At 50.4% G+C, this 22,491-nt stretch overlaps 1 long non-coding RNA gene across 1 annotated transcript; it reads left to right on the top strand.

The window, feature by feature from the left end:
- Positions 1–7,406: 7,406 nt before the first annotated feature.
- Positions 7,407–15,371, top strand: LOC103547877 (uncharacterized). The gene is made up of 5 exons (XR_544117.2): positions 7,407–7,568; positions 7,826–8,076; positions 13,361–14,007; positions 14,346–14,573; positions 15,105–15,371. It is a non-coding gene; the product is annotated as an uncharacterized lncRNA (long non-coding RNA).
- The last annotated feature ends 7,120 nt before the right edge of the window (positions 15,372–22,491 follow it).

The raw sequence follows: 22,491 nt of genomic DNA, 5'->3' as shown, positions 1-22,491 counted from the left end.
CTCCTTGGCAGAGGAACAAAATGGAATAAAGAAACACAAGCCCTGGTGCAGACCCGACCTGCGCCTTGTGACGCTTCAGCTGGTCCCCACCTGACCGCTTTGTCCTCTGTGGAAGGCAGCTTCCCTCCCATCGCTCTCGTGTTTGCGGGCCGTCCCCCTCAGCCTGTCTGTCTAGCACCCTAGGGTGCCGAGAGCCCCTGACAGCAGGCGGCTTGTCCAAAAGGGGGTGATCCAACACTTCCCCCGTGAAGGAGCACCCTCCCCGAGCCCTTGGATTTGGGAGAGCACGTCCATCTCCTGGTCCCTCCCCGCAGCGCGTGTGCTCACACGGACTCCCACGTGAACACACACGCCATCCCCGAGGTCTCTGTGGAACCCTGGGCGCTGTGAAGGTACGAGGTCCCTGGAATCAGGCTTCTGCTGATAAACTTGGTGGAATGTGGGTGTTTGCAGAGAATGAGCAGCTCCGGAGGCCTCTTAACTCGCCTCTGAGGGGGTCCGGGCCTCTCAGTCTCCCTCACTAGCAGGCGCCCTAACTCCTTCTGCCTGGGTGGTCACCAACGAGGGGATCCATCACCAGCTTCCCTGGGGCACTGAGGAGCGCCTTTGAATCTGGATAATGTGCTTTCTCCTTACACACAACATCCAGCGAGTCCAGCAGTTGGTAAAATCACCTACAACTGGACCCTGCAGCTCAGGTAATGTGACTCCAGGTGACGTGGGCCCGGGACACCATGAGGGACAGCTCACTACCTGTCAACCATCACCCCACCTGCCCACCACGGTCTCCTGCCGTCAATCAGATCAACAGCAGCTGCTCCAAAGTGGTCAATTCACAGGCGTTTATTGAAAATATAACATATGCCTAATTGGACTCAAGTGTTTGTGTTTCTGTAAATAAGCTTAAATTTCATGCACCTTGGGTTTCACCGCCCAGACCAGACTTGAAGCAACAATCGTAGCCATTTGTATTTGTGATCCACATAAAAATGTCATCAGCTTAGAAAAGTGACCGGGTCAGAGGCTCCGGGAGGGCTCCAAGGTCTCCTGCACTTTGGGCGTTTGCCTCCCTTTGTTTTTTTTGCAGCAACACTTTTACTATTTCTGATGACTTTTCTTACATTAGCAGCCTCCACACACCAGCTGAGTACGAAAGAAACAAAACCAGGGGGAGGACGGAGGGAGGAGGAAGGAGGGAGGCAGGAAGACCAAGCGAGAAGTCTTTGTGCTTATTGTTTCTCTTTTCCCCATCCCTGAGAATTCATTTGGAATTTCCACTTAGCAGATACTACAATATTAGAGGTTATTTCACCTCCTGTGCAAATGTTCAACTTCTAAAGAACACATCCGGAATTCACCAATTAGCCAGGGAAAATGCACGACCCTCAGCCGCCCTGTTTTGAGACGATGGCTTGTGGTCGCCCCAGTGCAGACGCAGTCACGGTTCTCTGAGACGATCCTCAGGTTTTAATCACACGCTGTGAGCGAGGTGAACGAGAAGCAGTGGCTCATAACCGCTGTCAGCGTGATGGATGTGCTGGGAGGCCGCCTCCGAACCCGCCTCTCGGGCAGCTTGGGCGCTGGGGACCCTGAGGACACCAGCGTGTGGCTGGCTCTCAGGCCCTTCCTTGTGGCGACATACGAAGGATTCCATTCAAAACAGGCCTCGAACCCGGGCCCATCTCTTACAGGCACCCAGCCCTGTTCTCTCTGAGGAAGCATCCTCCAACCAAGGGTCAAAGATGATGTGACTGTTTACCCTCAAGAGGAGACAGAGACCAGTTCTGTTAGGATGAGCTTGGTGGGACGCGATGGAGATGCGCCTCGTCTCAGGGCGTCTGTCATTGGCCACTGTCCCAGCCGGCTCAGGGCACGGTGACAAACACGCAGACCAGGCGCCTCTAACAACAGACGCTTATTTCTCACGGGGGTGGAGCTGGACGTCCCCGGTCCAGTGCCGGCAGATTCGGTTCTCAGTGAAGGCGCTCCTGCTTACTGTGCAAACGGCCACCTGCTTACCGTGTCCTCACGTGGCAGGGAGAGCTCTCCCTCTTCTTATAGGGCACACACAGCCCACAGACGCATGCGGCCTCCCCTCCCCCATCTGTGAGGCCCTACGTGTGCCTGAAACGATCGAGGAGCCAGTCCTAAGCCTGCTCTCCCTGCCTTGCAGGTTCCCTCCTGCGGAAACCCCAGCAAAGGCTCCTGCCCACGTGCCCCTCCCCTCTGCCCCCTGGCCGGCCTGGTGCTTCCTCGTGTGCCCCCCCCACCCGCCACCCCAGCCATGGCATCCCCCTCTTGGTAACTGTGAGCCATAAACTATCTTTTCAATGGCAGTCATCTCCTGCTCTGTTGGCCTTACCGAGCCTCGCGTTTTCTGTTAATACACTGCATTTAGAACGTCACAGCCTCTGCTCCTTACCTGCCAGTGGAGGGGAGAGCTCGTCCAGGGCAGGCCAGGTGGACGCTCCATGGCTGGACTCCAGCCCAAGTGTTGGCGCTGGCAGGTGGGGAGATGGCGCCTCCCTGCCCTGTGGGAGACCAAGCCAGTCCTCGGCCCCTTCTCGTCGGGTGACTGCACCCCGCTCCTCTCCCCACCAGACCTTTCCCCCAAGATACAGACATCTGTGCCCAGCAAGCCTGTGCTTTCTCCTTCTCACTGGCTGCTGTCCAGTGACCAGCTGTCTCACCAAATTCACTGCTGAATAAACTGCGATATGATACTGATATCCACACTAAGTTCCAGAATTTAAAGATCTTTGGAGACAAACCCAGAAATCCCTACCCCGTCCTTTCTCCAGGGGATTTGTGTGGCCAGACCTTTCCTAGCAGCTGACTTGTGATCTTTGTCACCCCAGCCGCTCATGTCCACACACTGGTGCTCAGCAGCCAGGGTGCCAGGCCTGGGAGCGGGTCATGACCCTGACAAACAAGGTCAGGGTGCACCCCCGAGGGATACAGGAAGCAGCAGGTGGCCTCTGCGGGTTGGGTCGGCCTGCAGAGCCCATTTCTAATGTCCGAGGTTGGGACGCAGGCCCACCTGCTGGGTCACACCACTCCCACAGCCTCTGAAGCTTCTCCTCCCCTCCCCCACTGCACCCCGTCCCCTGGGGGGTTTCTTGAGACCCTTGGAGTGGGAGTTTTAATGAGTTGGCAGGGACTGGGGACTAGGAAATTTCTGGATATAAAATCTTTGCAGATCTTTTTCTCCTGGAGTGAGGTTTGCCCTGGAATGTGGCTGACTTCTTGGTGTGTGGGGGCTGCCATAAGGCCAGCGTCACCTCCTCATATTCTGATAGAGCTTCTGATGGAGCTGAACCCTGAGGAGAAGGAACAAGTCATGAGGGGAGGAGGCACCTGGGCATTCTTGGCCCTGAGCAGGGCTGTGGGGACCCCCTGGACAAGTCTGGGTGGGCCTGGGTCAGCCCCTGGAGGGGCTCAGGGCCCCACAGACCTGGGGCCTTGTGCTGGGAGTGGGGGCCTGTGAGCTCCTCTCTGCAGAGACCACCTCTCTGAAGAAGAAGAGACTCAGGGCCACTGTGGGTTTGCAGGGAGCTGAGCAGAGCAGCAGGCAGTGGGGAGCCAGGTGGGTCCGCAGAGTCCCATCCCGGTGGCCCAGGGTCTCCTGGGGCCTCTGTCCTGACTTTAACTGAGCACATGTCCATTTTCTCTTTCCACATGGTGGCTGCAGGGCAAGAGGGCAGCTTTTTTGCTGGGTGTGTGAGAAGCTCTTTCTTTCTCAGTTAGAACTGGGCAGAGCAGGTGGAAACCATTTTAAGCAAACGTCCTTAGGAATTGTTCTCAGCTTTTAGTACAAATGTCAGAAACGTTGGGCAGGGGTGCAGAGTAGACCCTCCAATGCAGGGTGAGCGGCTCTGCAAGCTCCCGATGGTAAAGGAAAATCTGGGGGTGGAATCATGTGGGCTGTGTCGGCCGTCGTGGGGGCCGTCTCTCTTTCAGTGTCGGCTTTTGCCCTTCTGGCTCGCACTGACTGTGGCCAGGAGCAGCCTCCAAGTACTGGAGTGAGGCCCAGCGCTGCAGTCCCCACGTAGGACCCCAAATCCTGTGATGCAACCTATAGGACCCCTCCCTCCAAGTCCCTGTGAGCACCTTACCTGGAGTGGATGTTCAGATGGAAGTTGCTGCAGACACGTCTCCTTGTCCCTGACCATCCGCCCATCCTTCTTTGTTGCCAATGAATCCAGGTATTGACCCAGCCTGTCCATCCATCCCGCCCCCACACGGCTCAGGTTCAGGGGAGGACAAGTTTGGCCCCATGGCCTTCCACTCGCTGGGCATTGGGCTTCTCCTGCCTCGAGGGGAAGTCTCTCCTGGCTTCAGTGAGAGCCATCCTGCTGGGCAGAGGTCACTGGGCAGAGGTCAGCTCAGCTCCGTCTCCCAAAGGACCCCCCGCCCAGTCTCTTCAACCTTCTCTCTTCCAGCCCCATATCTCCATGGGTATCAGCCTTGCAGTGTTCAACCTCAGCACACAAGTTTTCACCTGCCAGACCAGAGTTTTTCTTGAATGGAAGTTTCTAGAAGGGAGAGGACATTTCTGTTTGTTTGCTACTGTGACCCCAGTGCACAGCCTGGCATCTAGTACCTAAGAGGTGCAAGAGACGTTTCTGTTGAATGAATGAATGAATGAATGAAAGAATGGATGAGTGAGTGAACAGCAGACTCAAATACTGCATATGCAGTGGGACACACAAGCAAGCCTGGATCTTAGAACTGAGATCTCTGCTGGAGAAGGCGGGATGAACACGCGTTTAACGGAATAAAGGCCAGGATGAGCAAGAGGTGAAGTCAGGGAGAGGAGACCGTGACTCCATCCAGGTCTTGGGGGAAGTTTGGGAAAATCACTGGGGACCTGGAGACAGAGCCCACAGTGGGCAAGGGGAGATGAGCTGTGTATCGACTGAGGGTTGCTCTCCTCAACCCGAACCCGTGGGCCTGTCTGTTTGGCTGTCCTTTCTCTTCCCAGGTTCCCTCTGAGATGGCTGGTTTTCCCTGTGGGGCTGATGTGCTCTCCGCCTCTGGTCACCCCTTTGTGCCTGTGCCCCCAGACGTACATCTTCCTCTTTCTGCTCCCCTTGGGGATCACTTTCATGTTGGGTCTTCCCTTTTCCATATCCCATCCTAGTTCCCAAATGGAAACCACCCAGAAGCGTCCTCAAGTTTAGGTTCTGCTTTGCACTTGCCCACTGGCCATAGCTCCTTGCCCTTCAGACTTCCATTCAGACGCCCAGAACAGTATTCATGAACGCTCCCTGCTGGATTGTCCTTTATTTCTCTCTTCCCCTCTCACCTAACATCACCCTCCAGCCAACAGGAACCTCCAGGTGTCAGCTCGTGCGTTTTCTTACACAGTCCTGTGAATGTCACTTCCACACATTTCCAGGATCATCCACAGTCCCCATTCTTCACTACTGCACTTCTAGCCCAGACTCTGAGACTTTTCTCCCAGGTGGAGTCAGCCAGGCAGGGGGTCCCCTGCCCTCCCACCTCGTCTCGTCTGCTCCTGCTTTGGTACCAAAAACCAATGCAGACACTCCATCCATTGAATCCTCAAAGTGGCTTAAGCTTCTCAGTATGGTTCTCAGGGCTGCCTTATTCATTTTTAGGAGTTGGCACCACTGCTGTGTCACACTTGGACTATTGAAACAGCACCTTTGCCCACCGGCTCTGCTCCGTCTCCTCGTGGTCATCCGCCCTCCTCCTGCCTCTCCTTGTCTAGAAGAAAGAGCCACCCCAGGATGGGAATCCAGGCAAGATTACCATACCCACTGACAGTGAAGATGGGCACAACCCACGACGCAGCAATCCTACTTGGAGGCACGGGCCTGGGATAAGGTCTTGTGTTTGGGCAGAAGGAGACATCTCAAGGAGATGTTGTTTATTAAAGGAAAAGTAACTAGAGATAAATGAAACACCCTTCTATATCAAATGGGTTTTCTACAGCACTACATAATCACATCTATGTAATGAAGTATTACATTAGCTAAAGTCAACTAACAAGACCTGAATGTATTCCACTAGTCATTAGGGTAAATTAACTAGACCAACACGTGCTATACTAGTCGTTAGGTGAATTAACTAGACCTACATGTACTACACTGGTATCCAAGCCCCTTGATGGCAGGTGTTTTCTTGTGTGCTCTATTCACTTCTGTATTTTTCAGGGGCTGGAAGACTACGGCACACAGTAGGAACTTGCATCAGTCAGCTTTCGCTGCGTGACCTACTGCACCAAAACTTAGTTGCTTAAGACAACACCTGTTTATTTGCTCAGGGTCCTGTGATTGATGACTCGGGCTGGGCTTAGTCGGGCTTACTCCTGCACACCTGATGAGCCCTTAATTATTGTTTAGTTCTGCTTCTTGGGATCAGCTGGCTGTTGGCTGGACCGCGTGTCCCTCACCGTCTGGCTGGCTAGTCCAGTCTTGTGCAGGTGATGGCGTAATTCCAAGAACAGCCAAGGAACAAGCCATAACACACACCGAATTTGCTAAAATCTGATTGCCCAGTGCAAGCCATGTGGCCACTCCAGGCTCGAGGACTGTAGAAAAGGACTCCCCCCATTGATGGGGGGGAGATCCTGTGGCCATTTTGCCTTCTAACACATTGCTAAATAAGTATTTCTTGAATGAATGACTAAATTAGCATTAAGAAGATCATGCAAAATCATTATATTGAGTGGAAAAAAATCAAAGTCATATAAAGTTTAGCACCAATAACAGTACACTTTATTGCTGTATACAATGAAATATAATTGAAAGCATCCAAGTGATGGCTCCAATTACCTTCAGGATTGTGGTCAACTCTGGGGAAGCAGAGAGGAGAATGGGGTTGCAGAGACGACAGGAGACCTGATGGTATTTGGATTTTTTTTTTCTTTTAAGAGCTAAAAAACAAATGTCAAATGCTAACATTTATAAAAGCATGGTGCTGGCTACAAACACACATTAAAAAAAGGCTGATTGAGACCACACACACACACTGAATATCCAAACATCTTTCTTTTTCTTGAAATTCTTCAGTGTCCCCATCAGGTAGAGAATAAAATTTGAGCTTTTAAACAGGTGACAAGGCCCTCTGTGATCTAACACCTACTTCCACCTCTCGCCACTCACACAGTGGTCAGCTTGCATTTCCTCCCATGCACAGTGTTTTCTGAGCGTCCTGAGGTTGCTGCACACGGTGCTCTCTTTCTAGAATAACCTGCTGCTTCACTGGGCTGCACTCTCTCATCCTCCCAGACACTCGAGCATCACCCCACTGGGGGGGGCTGCCAGCTGAATGTTTGTGTCCCCCAAATCTGTATGTTGACACCTCATCTCTATTGTGACCTGATTAGGAGGTGGGGCCTCTGGGAGGCGATTAGGTCATGAGGGTGGAGCCCTCACAATGGGATTAGTGCTCTTATAAGGGAGACCCCAGGGAGCTCCCTCACCTGTTCCACCGCATGAGGACACAGTGAGAGGACACCGGATATGAACAGGAGATGGGTCCTCACCTGACACTGGATCTGCCGGCACCTTGATCTTGCACTTCCAGCCTCCAGAATAGTGAGAAATGTTTCCGTTGTTGATAAACCACCCAGTCTGTGGCATTCTGTTACAGCAGCCGGAACAGACCAAGACAAGGAGCGCTCTGTGACTCCCCACACTCACCCTGGCCGAGCCGAGGCCCCTTCTCTGGGCCTTAGTGTTGCCTTGGGTGCGGCACTGGAACGTTGCTCTTCAGGACTCACTGATGCATCTGTTTTTCCTCCTGCCTCTCCCCATGATGGCAGCTCTGTGACCTCTGGCTTCTATGTCTCCAGGCGCAGCACGGTGTGGCATCCCTCTGGCACCCACTATGAGGTCATGGAGCAAAGGTGGACTGAGCGTTGTCTGAGACCATCTGCATGAGCCACATTCTGAATACCGATTAATGAAAGTCTAATAATTTCACGTAAGAAGACTGTGATAATTTAAAAATAGTAACTTAAAAGCCAGATTTTTTTTGTCAAAGCCGTAATCTTTGACAGTGGCTGTGCTGCCTGCGTGTGGATCCAAGCATCTTGGAGACAAGGTGAGGTGACTAGAGGAAAGTGACAGTTTCGTTCCTTGCTGCGCAGGTCGCTCAGTTACAAATATAACCCAAAATGTCAAATAGGATCTCAGAGTAAACCTGCTGGGCTTAGACCTGGGGAAAAAAAATCACAATTTGTAATAGTCAGCACCCCCTGGTTTACGGGGATTTCCTGAGAGCAGATGCTAATCCAAAGGAGCTGGAATTTCTTAGAGGTATTGTTTCAATTCCTTTCCTCCGGCTGGAGCTCTCCTGTTGATTGTAAATAACCATATGCAATTGCTGATGTGACATCTCATTTCCCAAACGGAAACCAAAAGCCGCCTCCCGCAGTCTCTGCCTTGCAGGTGCCCCCGCCCAGGGAAACGGTTCCACACGGACATCTCCGCTGGCATTTCCACTCCCTCACTGCCTCCTGGGGGGCTGTCAGGGACTGCAGGGCCCGTGCTCACCCCATTCTGCTCCAGTCAAATGCTCACACTTGCTGAAACATCCCACACCCCAGAGTCAAAGTTCTCAATAACATTTTGCAAAGAACTGAACGCGTTTTTATGAACGTATGGAGAAATATGATGTGGGTTTAATATTGCATTATGAGGTGAAGGATTTTAAAATATGCTTTATGTATGAATATATAAAATGGGCATATGTTGCAGTAAAGTTTCACTGTTGTACATAAAGAATATTATAATAAAAGTTGTAAAGTTAGCCCTTAGTGGAGGATTGAAGGAAGGAAACGCTTATAGCCAGAGGGGCTGAATTCTCCCAGTGCATTCTTCTTTATGCCATATAAGGCCACTTGCTCTTGCTAAGATCTTTACTTACGAGCCGAGGAGGGCTGAGGAGTAATGGGTGAGCCAGTCGAGTGAGGAATAAAACTGCTCTGAGCCAGATGCCCCGCCCCGGGCAGCCCAATCCAATGGCAACTGCAACTTTGCCCCCAAAATACACTTAGATCAGAATCGTAAAACTGCACTGTACAATGCCCCTGGAATGCTTCCAAGGGGGGAAAACCGAGGGAAGTCAAAGCATGGACACGATGTTCTTCCCAGGTAGATTAGTTCAAGAATGGATGTTGGAGTCACTCACATCACCCTTGACACCGACTCTGTACATTGAGTATGGAACTCCCAGGACAGGCTGTCAGTGCCTCAGGGCAGGGACTTCCCACAGGCGTCCTCCCACCCCAGCCCCACTCACGCCCACACACCACCTAGTCTTATGTTTGGCACAGTAGGCAGTTGAATAATTAGTTAAATGAATTCCTGAATTTACTTTTTCAAAAGCTCAGTGAACTAAACAGAAGACTTTTTGTGCCCTGTGGTCCTAGGCTGGGCAGACAGGGGAGGGCAGTCCATGAGGGTCATCGCACTGGAGAAATGCCTTAGCAGAGACAGAACTTGACCTGGCACTGGGCTGGAGGTTGGTCTAGGTGCAGACGGGAGAACCTAGTGGAGCCAAAGGATACAGGGAAAGCTGGGAGGAAGAAACAAGCACGCTGAGATGCAGGATTAGGAAGAAGTTGGGCTGATTGAGTGAGTGGGTAATGTGTTACATACTCAGAAGACAGAGACTGGGCATTACAAAGTATTGTCTCTTAACGCTAAGAGGTGGGGAGGGGGGAAGGTAATTCTGATACGCAATGAAGAACCATTAAAAGTTTTTGAGTGGTGGCTTCTGCTTCTATGAAAGATGGAGCAGGAGGGATAAACTATACCCTCCACATAAAACAGCATAAAACATAAAAATGGACAAAATATACGAAACAGCGAGTTTTATGACACTCTTCATAAGATAACTAAAGACAGTGATTACTGAGAGATGGGAAACAAGCCGGGTGAACCCAACGACTGCTCCACTCATCGCCTTGAGAGGGACCCCAGTGGGCGCCCTGAGTTGAGGAGATGGAGCTGAGGGTTTAGGGAAATCAAGGCAGGCAGAGTTCATAGGCTAGAGTATGGTAGGGGAGACCCTCAGAGAGAAAAACTACCTTGATCTGCAGAGCACTCCTCAAGTACTCAGCTGAGTACTAATTAGCACCTGCACATGAACCAAGTGCCTGTGGCCAGGAAGAGGACCACTTGGCAGGATAATAGGCCTGATGCTCACCAAGGGTGTGAACAGGGCCTGTTGCCACCAGTCAGACCAAAAAAAAAAAAAATCCAAGACTCAGGGGCACTGGGAAGAGAATTCAGAGGGGTCTGCCCTGGCAGTGGAAGCAGCCCACAGCCTGGGCACTGCTTTGACTCTGCTTAAGAAATCCTAGAAGCGAGACCCAAAAGGAGGAGCCTGTTTACAAGTAACTTAACTTCAGCCCAGAAGAGAGCTTAGTAACGCTTTCAGGAATACGAAGATGTTCATTACCCAACAAGGAAAATGCACAATGTTGGGGATTCAAAAAAAATTACCAGGCATGTAGGAAAATATGATTCATAATGAGAAAAACAAAGTAATTGAAATTATCCCCAAAAGACAAAAACATTAGAATTAGTAGGAAAGGAAACTAAAAGGTCATTTTGTGATGAGAAAGGATCAATGCATCAAGAGAACCCAACACTCAAACATTTATGCACCTGACAATAAAACCGAGCTTTGAAATTCATAGAGCAAAGATTGACAGAACTGAAAAGGGTTCTATCAATACAGAAATATCCACAATTCTAATCAGAGATTCAAATATGCCTTTTTCAACAATTTATGGAAGAAGTAGACAGAAAGGCAGTAAAGATATGCAAAATTTAAACAACATAATCAACTAATTTGACCTAATTGACATTTATGGACCATTCCACCAATTAATAGCAAAACACACATTCTTTTCCCGTTTGCATGGAATATTTGCCAAGACGGATGATATTCTGGTTTATAAAACAAGTCTCAATAAATTTGAAAGGATTCAATCATGCAAAGTATGTATTCTTACCACAGTGGAATTAAATTAGAAATCAATAACAGATATACCTTTAGAAAATCTCCAAATATTTGGAAACTAACAATTTCTAAATAACCTATGGGCCAAAGAATAAATCAAAAGGGAATTCAAGGAGTATTTTGAACTGAATGAAAATGAAAAAGAAATCAAAATGTGTGGGATGTCACCATAAGAGTGCTTAGGAGTAAATTTATAGCCCTAAATGCCTATACTGGGAAAAAAAGAAAGATCTCAAATCAATGACCTCCCCTTCTACCTTGAGAAATTAGAAAAATAAAGAGAAGGAAGAAAATAATAATCAGAATAGAGATAAAGGAAATAGAAGAAAACATAAAAATGATTGTGTGAGAATAACTGAAAAAAAGAGCTGGTTCTTTGAGAAGATCGATAAAATTGAGAAACCTCTAGCCATATTCATCAGCATAAAGAGAGAGAAGACATAAATTACCACTATCAAGAGTGAAAGAGAGATCACTGCAGACACCACAGATATGAAAGGGACTATAAGGCAATTTTATCAACAAGTTTATGCCAATAAATTAAACAACAAACTGATGAATTCACGACATACCAAAAATTGCTCAAGAAGAAGCAGATAATATGAACATCTTTATAGCTATTTTAAAAATTGAATCTAAGTTAAAAAACTTCACCATAAAGGAAACCCCAGGCCCAAATGACTTCCACAGTGAATTCTCCCAAACATTTAGGGAAGAGATAATGTCCATTCTATACAAATTCCTCCAAAAAATTAAAAAGGAGGGGATACTTCCCAAGTAATCCCATGAGGCCAGTGTCTCCCTGATGCAAAAAACAAAGGTGGATTAGTAAAAGAAAACTACAGACCAATGTCCCTCACAAACGAAGAGGCAAACATTCTAAAAACAAATTAGGCAAATTAATTTCAACAATATATAAAAAAGATACTATATTCTGACTAGTGGAATTTAGGCCAAGAATTCTAGGATTTTTTTTTTCACATCTGAAAATCAGTCATTATAATTCACCATGTTACCAAACTAAACAAACAAACATACGATCATCTCAATAAAAGTAGAAAAACCGTATGACAAAAGCCAATACCACTTCCCGGTAAAACGCCTCAGCAAAGCAGCCGTAGAAAGGAGCATCTTCAGCCTGACGAACCTGTAGCCAAGAAAACCTACAGCTAACCTCGTACTTAAGGGTGAAAGACCTAATGCTTCTCCCCTAGAGTAGGACAACAGAAGGATGCCTGGTCTCCCCACTTCTGTTCAGCTTCATACCCGAGATGCTAGACAGTGTAATAAAGCAAGAAAAAGAAGAAGAAGGCATTACATTTGGAAAGAAAGCAGCAAACTGTCTTTATTCACAGACAACATAGCAATCTATGTAGGGAATCTGACAGAAACTTCCAAAAAGCTACTGGAACTAATGACTGAACTACTAAGTGAATTTTAAAAGGTTACACGATATTAGATCAAAATACACACACTGATGGGGAAGATGTGGAGAAGCTTCTGGTGGGAATGTAAAAAGCTACCACCGCCATGGAAAAGTGTTTGGCCATTACTTAAAAGTGAGATGGACAGCAGCTGCACCATCCACTCTTGGGTATTTAGCTAAGAAGCAGCATCACACATCCATAAAAAGACGTGAATGTGAAAGTTTGTGACGGCTTTACTTGTGATGGTCAAAACTGTAAATGTCCACCAGCAGGTGAATGGGTAAACACACTTTAGCACGTCCGAACAATGGCAGACTTTTCAGCAAAGGCATGAATGAACTATTGATGTGTGTAACAGCATGGATGGATCCCAAGGTAATGATGCAGAGTGAAGGCATGTAGTCAAGAGAGTATATGCTTATGATTCCATTTCTACAACATTCCAGTAAATTCAAAGTAATGTCAGGGATATAAAGAAGCTGGAGGAAGGGATGAAAAAAGTAGATGAGAAGGGAGGGGAGCAGAAAGAGCTGGGAGGAAAGAAGTCCGAAGATCCAGGAGAAAACCTGGGGTGATTCGTGCATTCACTCTCGTGAGTACAGTGCTGGTTTCAGAGGTTCACACTTAGGTCGAAGCTTATCAAAGTGCACATTTTAAATACGTGCAGGGAGCAGTATGTCAATTTTACCTCCATAAAGATGGTTTAAAAATATAACAAAAAATGGGGTAGCGTGTTTAATTTTAAATTTCTGCCTTTAGAAACTGGCTTTGGCCACTATTAAGATTAAAATCAAGGTTTAAATTGTTAAATTGTGTTACTATATATAGATTTTTAATTTGGAGAGAATGAATTGTCCAGATAATTAAACTACCAGTACTAATTTCATCGTGACTAAGGCAACCACATACTTTCTCATCCAAACTAGATCACCTCTGGGAAGAGACGACAGGTGTCCCCTGGCAAGCCTGGACAGAGGGCCAGCCTCGTCGTGACCTCAAAACCCGCTCCCACCGGCCTCCACGGGACATCCAGGACTCGACTCGACACGGGTCGTCCGTCACTACCTGCATCCTGGTCCCCATACATCCCTGACTGGACTCACTCTCCCGTCCCACCCTCCCGAACCTTCTAAGTTCAGGGTCAGGGCAGGCATCTCCCCTTCTATCCTCAGATAGACAGCCTGTGCTTGCCCTAGGCTTGTGGAGTTCCCGGCAACTTACAGGCACTCAAAAATATGTGGCGAATAAATACACGGGTAAATGGTGACCTTACTGGTCATAAAGTTGAGTGTCTAAGCATTGTCTTACTTTTCAGCTAATTTTTACAGCGTAGGCATCTATGACACAGAAGCCCTGTCCCCATCGTCAAGTCCCAAAGTTTGCACACACTTTCATGCATAGAGGACGCAGATGCTGAATCTCGGGCTCCTGACAAAGTGCCGCCTCGTCTGCTGAGCGCTGAGTATTGACACAGTGGCTCCTCCCATGTGATGATCCAGCATTTCCTTCCCGAGGGTCTGACTGTGACCGAATCAACATGTCGACTTGCACCTTGTCTGGACTTTTCCCCTCGGTGTGTACAGGCTTTCAAAGAATGTTTTGCTGAGTCACAAATGGGAGCAAAGCTCTTGTGATACAGAAGGTTTTCACTTGGGTATTTACTGGTGACTCCCAGCTTAAAATTAGACAACTGGGGAATTCTCCGTGGAGCCTGTTGGGTTTCCATGGCAACCCTGGCCCTAGTAGGGTGGGCAAGGGACTGGATCCCACTGCGGTCCTGGTCTGAGGGGCCCTGGCCTGGAAAGGGATGCGAGGCCCCAGACATTACTGCTTTCTTCAGGCCTGGATAATTCAGACTCCTGCCCCGAGTCCTGTCCCCTAAGTGAGTTGAGGTTGCTTTGCATTAACCAGCTCTGGTCAGAGTGCACATTGGTGCGAAGCTGGGCTGCAGAGGCAACGGCCGTCTGCTTCCGCTGGGATTATAATCATCCTGAGCGACAGCATAGACAGCTTGTGTTGCGAACCTTCCATGATTCGGCGCTGGTTTGCTGTCTTTCAAACAACATCTAGGATCAGATATCGTGATTCCATCTTCCAGAGCCGTGAGCCAGGTCCTGGCACCTAGGCGTGCACCTCCAGGTTGGAACCCGTGTCTGCTCCACTCCTCATCGCGCTCTCCCGCACTGCTTCACTTTCCTCCAAGATAATTAGAGGAAAAAATAAATTGTATCATTTGAAAGGATTCAAATTCTACCTATTATTTCAGAAGTTAAATAAAAAACCTCCTCAGGGAATGAGAAAGGTTGAGAGCCATTAACGGAACAGTGGGGCTCAGATCCAGCTACGTATTTGACAGGCTGCAAAAGGCTTGGAAGCTGCGTGAACGTTTTGACAAGTCTGAGATGAACAGGAGAAATGGCTCTGGAAAGTGATTGGGTGGAGCGGGGGCGGGGTGGGGAGGGCGTCCTCCTTAGGAGACCCTCCTGGGGGAGAGGGTGGGGACCCTGGGGAGGTTCCTGTCTGGTGAGGGGGACCGGGCTTCATTTCATCTCAGCTGTAGCTTCTCTTTGCAGTCAGCCCAGCCCCAGAGGGGACTTCATTTAAGAAGTGAGGGACTCCCTGTGGACCTGTTGTAAATCTATTAATTGACTGACATCACAATGCCTGCAGGTGCACGGAGGAGCGCAGCTGAGAGGCACTTGAGTCGAGATGAGGTTCCTGCACAGTGCGGGCTGCTGCTGGGTGATGCTGGATCAACGGGAGCAAAGTGTCCCCTCGACCGGCCTGTCCTTCCCGGGAGAGCCAGGCCACGGCCCTGCTTCTGAAACAGGACCAGGAGCGACAGATTATTTATACAAAACGGCACACCTGGAGCCCACGCTTTGGTACCTTGGCTTTGCTGATTAATTTCAAAGTTTGAAATACTTGAATACCCTTTATGCCCAATTTGAGAGTTTTCTCTTTCTAGTTTTCTTTCTGACCGGATTGGCAAAGAGGCTCTCAGGTTTCTAAGATGTGGGTCCTTGGAATCCAAATATTCCTCTTCTAAATCCCGCCCCACCCCACCCAGTGCCGAGGTTGCACAGGAAACAAAGCTTTCTGCATGGTGGACGTGTTCACTGGTGAACTTACCACGTATGAAGTTAGGGGTGAGTGGACAGCACCCTCCCTGGGAGCCGCCAGGAACGTCCGATGCAGCGATGAAGCGGATCAGCACTTGTGAAATGGCAGATTACGAGATGGGAAGCTGGGCTCCACGAAGCTGAGGGAAGTGACGCCAGGCCTGGGCAGACGAGGTCCAGAAGACCTGGCAGAGAACGTCATCGAGCCCCATCGTGCATGGGACCCGGACAGGGGACAGGACGGCTCCAGCTAAAGGGTGGTTAGGAGCTTTTGCAAAAATGGGTCCCTTTGTGATGGTGTCCCAAACACCAAACGTGACATCAAGAGAATCTTTTTGCTGGCTTTCTCCCTTGCTGGCTTGGAACAAGCCAGTGACATTGTGAGAGGGCTCATGGACAGGGCCACGTGGCTGGAAATGTGTGTGGCTTCAAAGAGCTGAAAGTGACCTTCAGGACAGCCAGCAAGGAGCTGGGGTCTTAGTCCTAGAGCCAGTGGACTATTAGTCCTAGGAAGTGGACTATTCCAGTAACCTGAGGGAGCTTGGACCTGATCCTTCCCCCGTCAAGCCCCTTCCTGGGAACTGAACGAGGCCTGGACTCCAACCTGCAGAAACCAGGAGATCCTAAGTGTGTCATATTAAGCCACTAACTTTGTGGTATTTGTTACACAGCAAGAGAAAACTAATAGACACTCCAATAGCAGAGTTGAGTCCTTGTGATGGAGGCCACGTGGACCGCAAAGGCAACACTATAAAATACTTATGATCTGTACCTTTATAGAAAAAGTTTGCAAAAGGACACAGTGTGGGCACATCTCTAAGACCCACTTACTTAAGCACCTGACTCTGCGCCTCCTGACGTTGAACTCGGGTCGCGCTCCGGGGAAGGTGGAGGCGTCCCCGTGGGCACCCTGAGATCAGCTGTCTGAGCATTCTAACCCATGACAACCGTGGCTGCTTTCGGGGCAGGTTCCTGGTAAATCGGGGCAAACGTGTTTATTTCAGCTGCCACACTTCCTCGGGGTTGACTAACTGGCTCGCTGATTAGATTGGTGTTTCCATATATTACCATCGAGTCTGCAGACTCCCCAGATGAGGGCTGGTCCACCCGCCCCGCTGCACGTCGCTGGCTGTTTGTGTTGGAAGCTGAGCAGAGTAATTAGGACGGAGCCAATGGAGGCCCGAGTGCGGACAGCTGTTAGGTGACCAGCGAGATGTGAAGGGCAACTTCATAGTCGGCAACTCTGATTAGAACTGATAACTTTCATTCCCACAATGAGTGAAAATAGCTTTGTTTCGTGTCTCTGGCTGCCTGGCAGGAGCTGTGCTTCTCGGGATGCGCCATCATCCTGTGGGACTGGCCAAGTGTGACCGTGGAAGATTTCATATCTGCCAGGCCCCCCTGAGCCCGTGGCCCCTCGAGGCCGCCGTCCCGGCAAAGCCCTCTACAGGCTGCTCTGCGGTGACCCGTCCTGACACTCAGACTTTATCAATGGGGTGGTGTCTCTTAATTCTCTTTACTTCGATACACCTTATTTTCTCCCAAAATGTTCTTTCTTGGTTTAAGTGGAGAATGTAAATCTGTCAAGTGCTCATGGCCGGGGGTGGGGAGGCTGCTCCTGGCTTGTGTCACTCTACCCAGGATCCCAACCCTCGATCCTGCCCAGAGCAGTCGTGAGCCAGGACAGGCCCTGCCTTCCTCTAGCTGGCCACTCCCGGCCTCAGGACGGCCTTGGTGTTGTAGCAGGACGTGCGCCTGACTGATGACCCGGGGTCACAGCTGCCCTCCGCCTCTGCTTGACCAAACGTCAGCCAGCCTCCTGTCCTTCCCCTGGCCTGGGTTTGACTCGCCCCAAGTCTGAGCAGGACCGAAATGCAGAGCTCCCTCGTCACCCCCTCCAGAGAATCTGCGAGAGCTGCGGGATGCGTGGCCCGCCGGACCTCCCCACCACACTGTCGGCCTCTCACCTGGCCCACTGCCCCGTAAAGGCACCTGGCAAGCCCCGATTACCCTGCCTGGAAAGAAAAGCCTCTTTCCACTAGATTTTGGGACACCTGTGGATTCTGAGACGGCTGCTGTCTCCTTATTGCAGCTGTCTTTTTGCATAAAGTCTCTCCTCCTCTATGTCAGGATCTGTTTTTGTTTGACACGATCTGGGAGGAGAAGGTGGCATCTGAGGGGACAGCTGTGGTTTGGACCAGGTCCTGCTGGGAGGGCTGGGAGGGGCACGGAGGGCAGCAGCCTGGCCGTGCGGGCAGCTGGGTGCTGAGACATCCGGGTGTGAGCAGAGCAGGACGATCTAGGAGACAGGCCGGGGTGGTCAGCGGGCCCCTGACCTTGCAGGACCTCACGCACATCCAAGAACTGCCCTTCCTCCTGAGCCCCGTGGGATCTCTGAAGGGTTTCCCCAGCGCGTCTGTGTGTTGGAGGGAGACGTCCGGCCGTGTGAGGATAACATCCCGCCCACCTGTGAGCTTCAGGATCATCGACGTGGACTCAGCCTGTTTATTCTCCTATAAGACCTTCAGGATCCCTCTGTCACCCCCTGCCCAGTCCATTGGGAGTTTGTCTGGAAATGAGTGAAACCAATGCGCCAACATGGGAAGAACCAGCAGCTCTGACGCTTAGTGTGGTCTCTGCTTCGAAAGCACCTCGTCTTCTCCCAGTGATGGAGACTAACTGTAACGAATTGTGTCTGTTATTTACTTCCTGATTTATGTTTCGTGTCAAAGAATTGTATGCACGCAGGTAATAAAATAAATTTCGGGAGAGGCTCATAACAAAACAGCAGCCTCCCCACCCCCACGGTTCCCAGCCCGAGCCCACTCTCAGGAAGGACCCCCGGGGATGCCCCCACATGGCCGCGTCCACAGTTCCAGGGGAGCTGCCCCAGCGGTGGCTGCCCCCTCGCCTCCCCACCCCACCCGTCCTGACGCGCCAGCCTCGCTCGCCGCAGACCCCAGCAGGATTGTGCAGCTGCGGCAATTCTCATGGAGCTTCATTCTGCTTTTCTTTTCCTGGAGACAGTTTAGGACACAGAGCCCGGCTTTCCCTCATAGAACCCCGGCCCAGGGTGTTGGAGGCCCCGTGAGACCTCACGCCTCCAGGGCAGCCCGCGAGGTTGGAGCATGAGTGACGATGACATGGGGAAAGGAGCCCACCAGACGCAGGAATGGGAATTGCGTTTGTCACAACACCTGCCCTCCAGTGTCTCAGGGGAGAAAAAAGCCCCGAAGGGCCAGGATGATGCATGGGTGACGGTGGCCTCGGCGCCACCAGGAGATCTGGGAGCTGAGGTGGGGAGGGCTGAGCCCAAGCTCCCTGTCGGCCTCTCCCCAGCGACTGGCCTGGGCGGTCTGCACGGACCCTCTGCCCAGTCTCGGCACCTGAGCCCGCGGGTGCTGACAGCTCAGTCACAGCGCATGGTGGAAACTGCAGAGGCTGCCACAACCCGCACGGACTCCTCAGCCGGGGACACAGATTGACACCTGCAGCAGTGCCACCTCGACGGCACGTGTGCTTCCGGGACGTGTGAGGAGGGGCACTTTACCTCTTCAGTTGTCCTCCCCCAAACCAACCACCTCAGGCTAATCCCGGGTACATCAGACAATCCCAGCAGAAGCCACACTCCGTGCTCCTGACCAGCACTCCTCAAAGCCATCAGGTCGTCAAAACCATGGAAAACCGGAGAAACACAGCCAGGAGGAGCCCAAGGAGAATGACGGCCCGTGTCGTGTGAGTCCTGGATGAGGTCCTGGACGGGAAAGGGACATTAGGTGACAACTGAGGACATCTGAACCGAGTGTGGACTTAGTGACAATGTATCAACGTCGGCGCACTGATTGTAACAAAGGTGACTTCACATTGCGCAGTGCTAGCGACGGGGGAGCCGGAATGCAGGACACTCTCTACCCTTTTGGCAACTTCTGAATAAATCCAAAACCATCCTAATATATGAAAAAACATCATTAAAAATAAATTAAACAAATGATAAAGAAGCGCAGTTTCCTATTTCTGGGGAGAGCAGTTGGCCGAGGCCCTGGCACGCACAGCGTGCCGCTACAGGACGACAGGGACTGGCCCTGGTACAAGCCACAGGGATGAGGCCCTGAGAGATGAGCAGTGAATGGGCCACTCCTGAGGCCTGCTTCTGATACAGATTAATCATCAGAAATCAGACCGTACCCACCGCTGCCTGCATGGGTGTGGAATGCTGGTGTGCGTGGTCACAGCGGTAGGAAGGGGCTTGGCGGGCGCGGGACAGTTGGTCTTGTTTGGAAATTCTCTAGCACTGTGGTATATGGACTGATCACTGACACAGGCAGCACGGGGGAGGGGACAGGTGGCTGATGGCCCAGCCCCCGGTGTGGTCTACAGGTGAGCCCCATACTGTCCACGTGCTGCCCCATAGTGGTCTGAGGACGTGGCCGGTGGCGAGGGCAGGGCTAGCGACTCTCACAGGTGCCTGTCCTCTTACAGGAGTGCGTTTCTCACTCCTCATCATCTAAAAGGGGCAGTTTCTCTTGCATATCTTGTCAACCAGCCATTTGGGGACCTGGATCCTCCCTCTAGTCTCCAACACGGGCCACGATGTTCCAGCCACCTGGACAGGGAAGGGGCATGGAACTTCCTCCCTGGAGATCTGGGCCAGCCCCGGAAAGGGAGCACGTCGTCTCTGCCCTGGGTCCACCGGGCGGACCTAAGTCACTCAGCTGCGGCTGCCCGCAAGGGAGGTTCAGAGATGGAGTCCACTGGGGCCTGGAGAGAAAAGAAGCTGTTTTGGGGGCACTTAGCCGTTTCAGCCTCATTCCCCCCTCTGCTTACGCTGTGCCAGAATGGACGGTCCATCTGGACAGACGTGTCAGTGATGCCTTGACCTTGGTCCTGTGAGTCAAACCCATGACCTCTCGTTTGTGCTCTGATGTATTTGGACTCATCCAAGTGCTTGTAAAAAATCTTAAGTGTATCTTTCCTGTTTTGCCTAATTTTGAGCATTTCAAATATTATGGCCAGTTAATCTAAAGCAGTGTTTTCAACCTTCCCAGTGGAGGAGGGATGACTCTGCTGCGGGCTGACTGGGCGTTTGGGGTGCTCAGCAGCATCCCCGACCTCCATCCGCTAGGTGCCAGGAGAAGCTCCTCCTCCCCAATTTGTGACTCAGAAAAGTCTCCAGACACTGCCGAGTGTCCCTTAGGGGGCAAAATAGCTCCATTTGAAAACCTCTTATCTAAAGTGTACTTCTGTGTAAATGTGAGGTAAAAAACAAATTTGAAGACCTTAAGCAGAAAGTGAAGACAAAGAAAATTAGAATATTCAGAAAAAAGGCAGCCTGGACTTTGTGACTGAGGATGTAACAATTGCTGCATGTTGTCACGGTGTTGTCACCTGCATGTGTGCATGGGTATGGGTGTCTGCACACGTGTCTCTGTGTGTATGCATGTGCGTGCATGCATCTGTGCACATCTCTGTGTGCACGTGTGTGCATGCATGTATCTATGCATGTGTCTACGTGTGCATGCACGTGTGTGTGCACACGAGCGCATTTGATCAGGAGGAGGATGGAGAGGAGGAAGACAAAGGCTGCAGTCCAGCGCCAACAGAGCTGATGAGCCCTCCTCCACCGGTGCTGGGCTGACAGCACGCGGCCCGACCAGGTGCTGCAGTAAATTCTAGGTGCATCAATGTGCTGCAGGTTTAACAAATCAAATCTTAAAACCTGAAAGAAAAACTACAAAGATTGAATTAAATATTTATCAAACGACTGGAGGGGAAAGAACATTATAAGTTTGGAAATAATAAAAAAAAAATCATAAAGGAAAACGGAAAGATTAGACGCCGTAAAAATTAAAAACTGAAGCCATTTTGTAAAATGCCATGAACTGGATAAAGAAGGATCTTCTGTAGATGCATCAATGTGGCTGGGGCAGCCACAGGGGCCTGTCCTTTGACTTGACCACGGGGCTGACGGCACGTCTGCCCCAGCCACAGAATGAACCCCCAGCCAAGGTGAGGCCAGCGCCTGTCCAGCGGCTGTAGACGCCCCTGTCTCTCATGGTCACTTGTGGACTCCTGTTTAGAGGGTGAAATGCTGAGTGTCCGAAGTCCTCGGAGGTTCCATCTGAGCAGAAGCCCTACTGGCTTGTGTTTCATAAACAGACAAAGACCTTAATCGTTGGGAACCTGGAGGGCTTCCTTCGCTGGATGCTCACCAGGTCCCCGCTGTATCAGTTTCCTGGGGGTGCTGTACCAAATACCACAAACCTACGTCTTAAACAGGAGAAACCTATTCTCTCACAGTCTGGAGCCCGAAGTCATACCTTTTATAAGCCAGATAAGATGTGTTGATCAGTCTTTCCAGCGGGAGGTCTGAAAACTGAGCTCTAAGACCATCCTACAAGGCCATCTTGCTTAGGGATACGTGTTATTAATTCAGCAATTAATTTTCTCTTTGCACTAAATTCTTGTCCCCATAGCCTTAATAGGACTGATTATTCATCAATATTAAAGTGGCAAATTCATTATATTCTAATAATCTGACATCAAATATTAAACCTCATTATACGATTGGCCGGGGATTTATGACCACATTCGTTAACTCAGGTGAGTGCTCATCTCCTGCAGAGTGACAATAAAAAGACCCAGGGTTGGTGCTCTCGTGTCCTGAGTAAACAGGATGCAGCAGACACCAGGGGAACTGGCCGTCTCTGGGGCGGAGGGAAGGCAGTTTGGGGAGACACTCGCTAATTTGCTGATTTGCCCAGGCACAGGAGGCATCCCACTCTCATTGAGGTTGCCCATTCATGCTGTCAGGAGGAAGGCCATCTCTGGGCTTCTAGAATTTTCTAGAGCACACCATTTTCTTCCTGAATTGTGTGCCTTTCTGCCTGGGAGGACCCTCAACCTCCCATCTGCCTTCAAATTTGTACTTCCTCCCC

Source organism: Equus przewalskii, chromosome 29, assembly GCF_037783145.1.
Source record: "Equus przewalskii isolate Varuska chromosome 29, EquPr2, whole genome shotgun sequence".
NCBI lineage: Eukaryota > Metazoa > Chordata > Mammalia > Perissodactyla > Equidae > Equus > Equus przewalskii.
The sequence above is the reverse complement of the archived record's forward strand: the minus strand, read 5'-3'. Positions and strand labels throughout refer to the sequence as shown.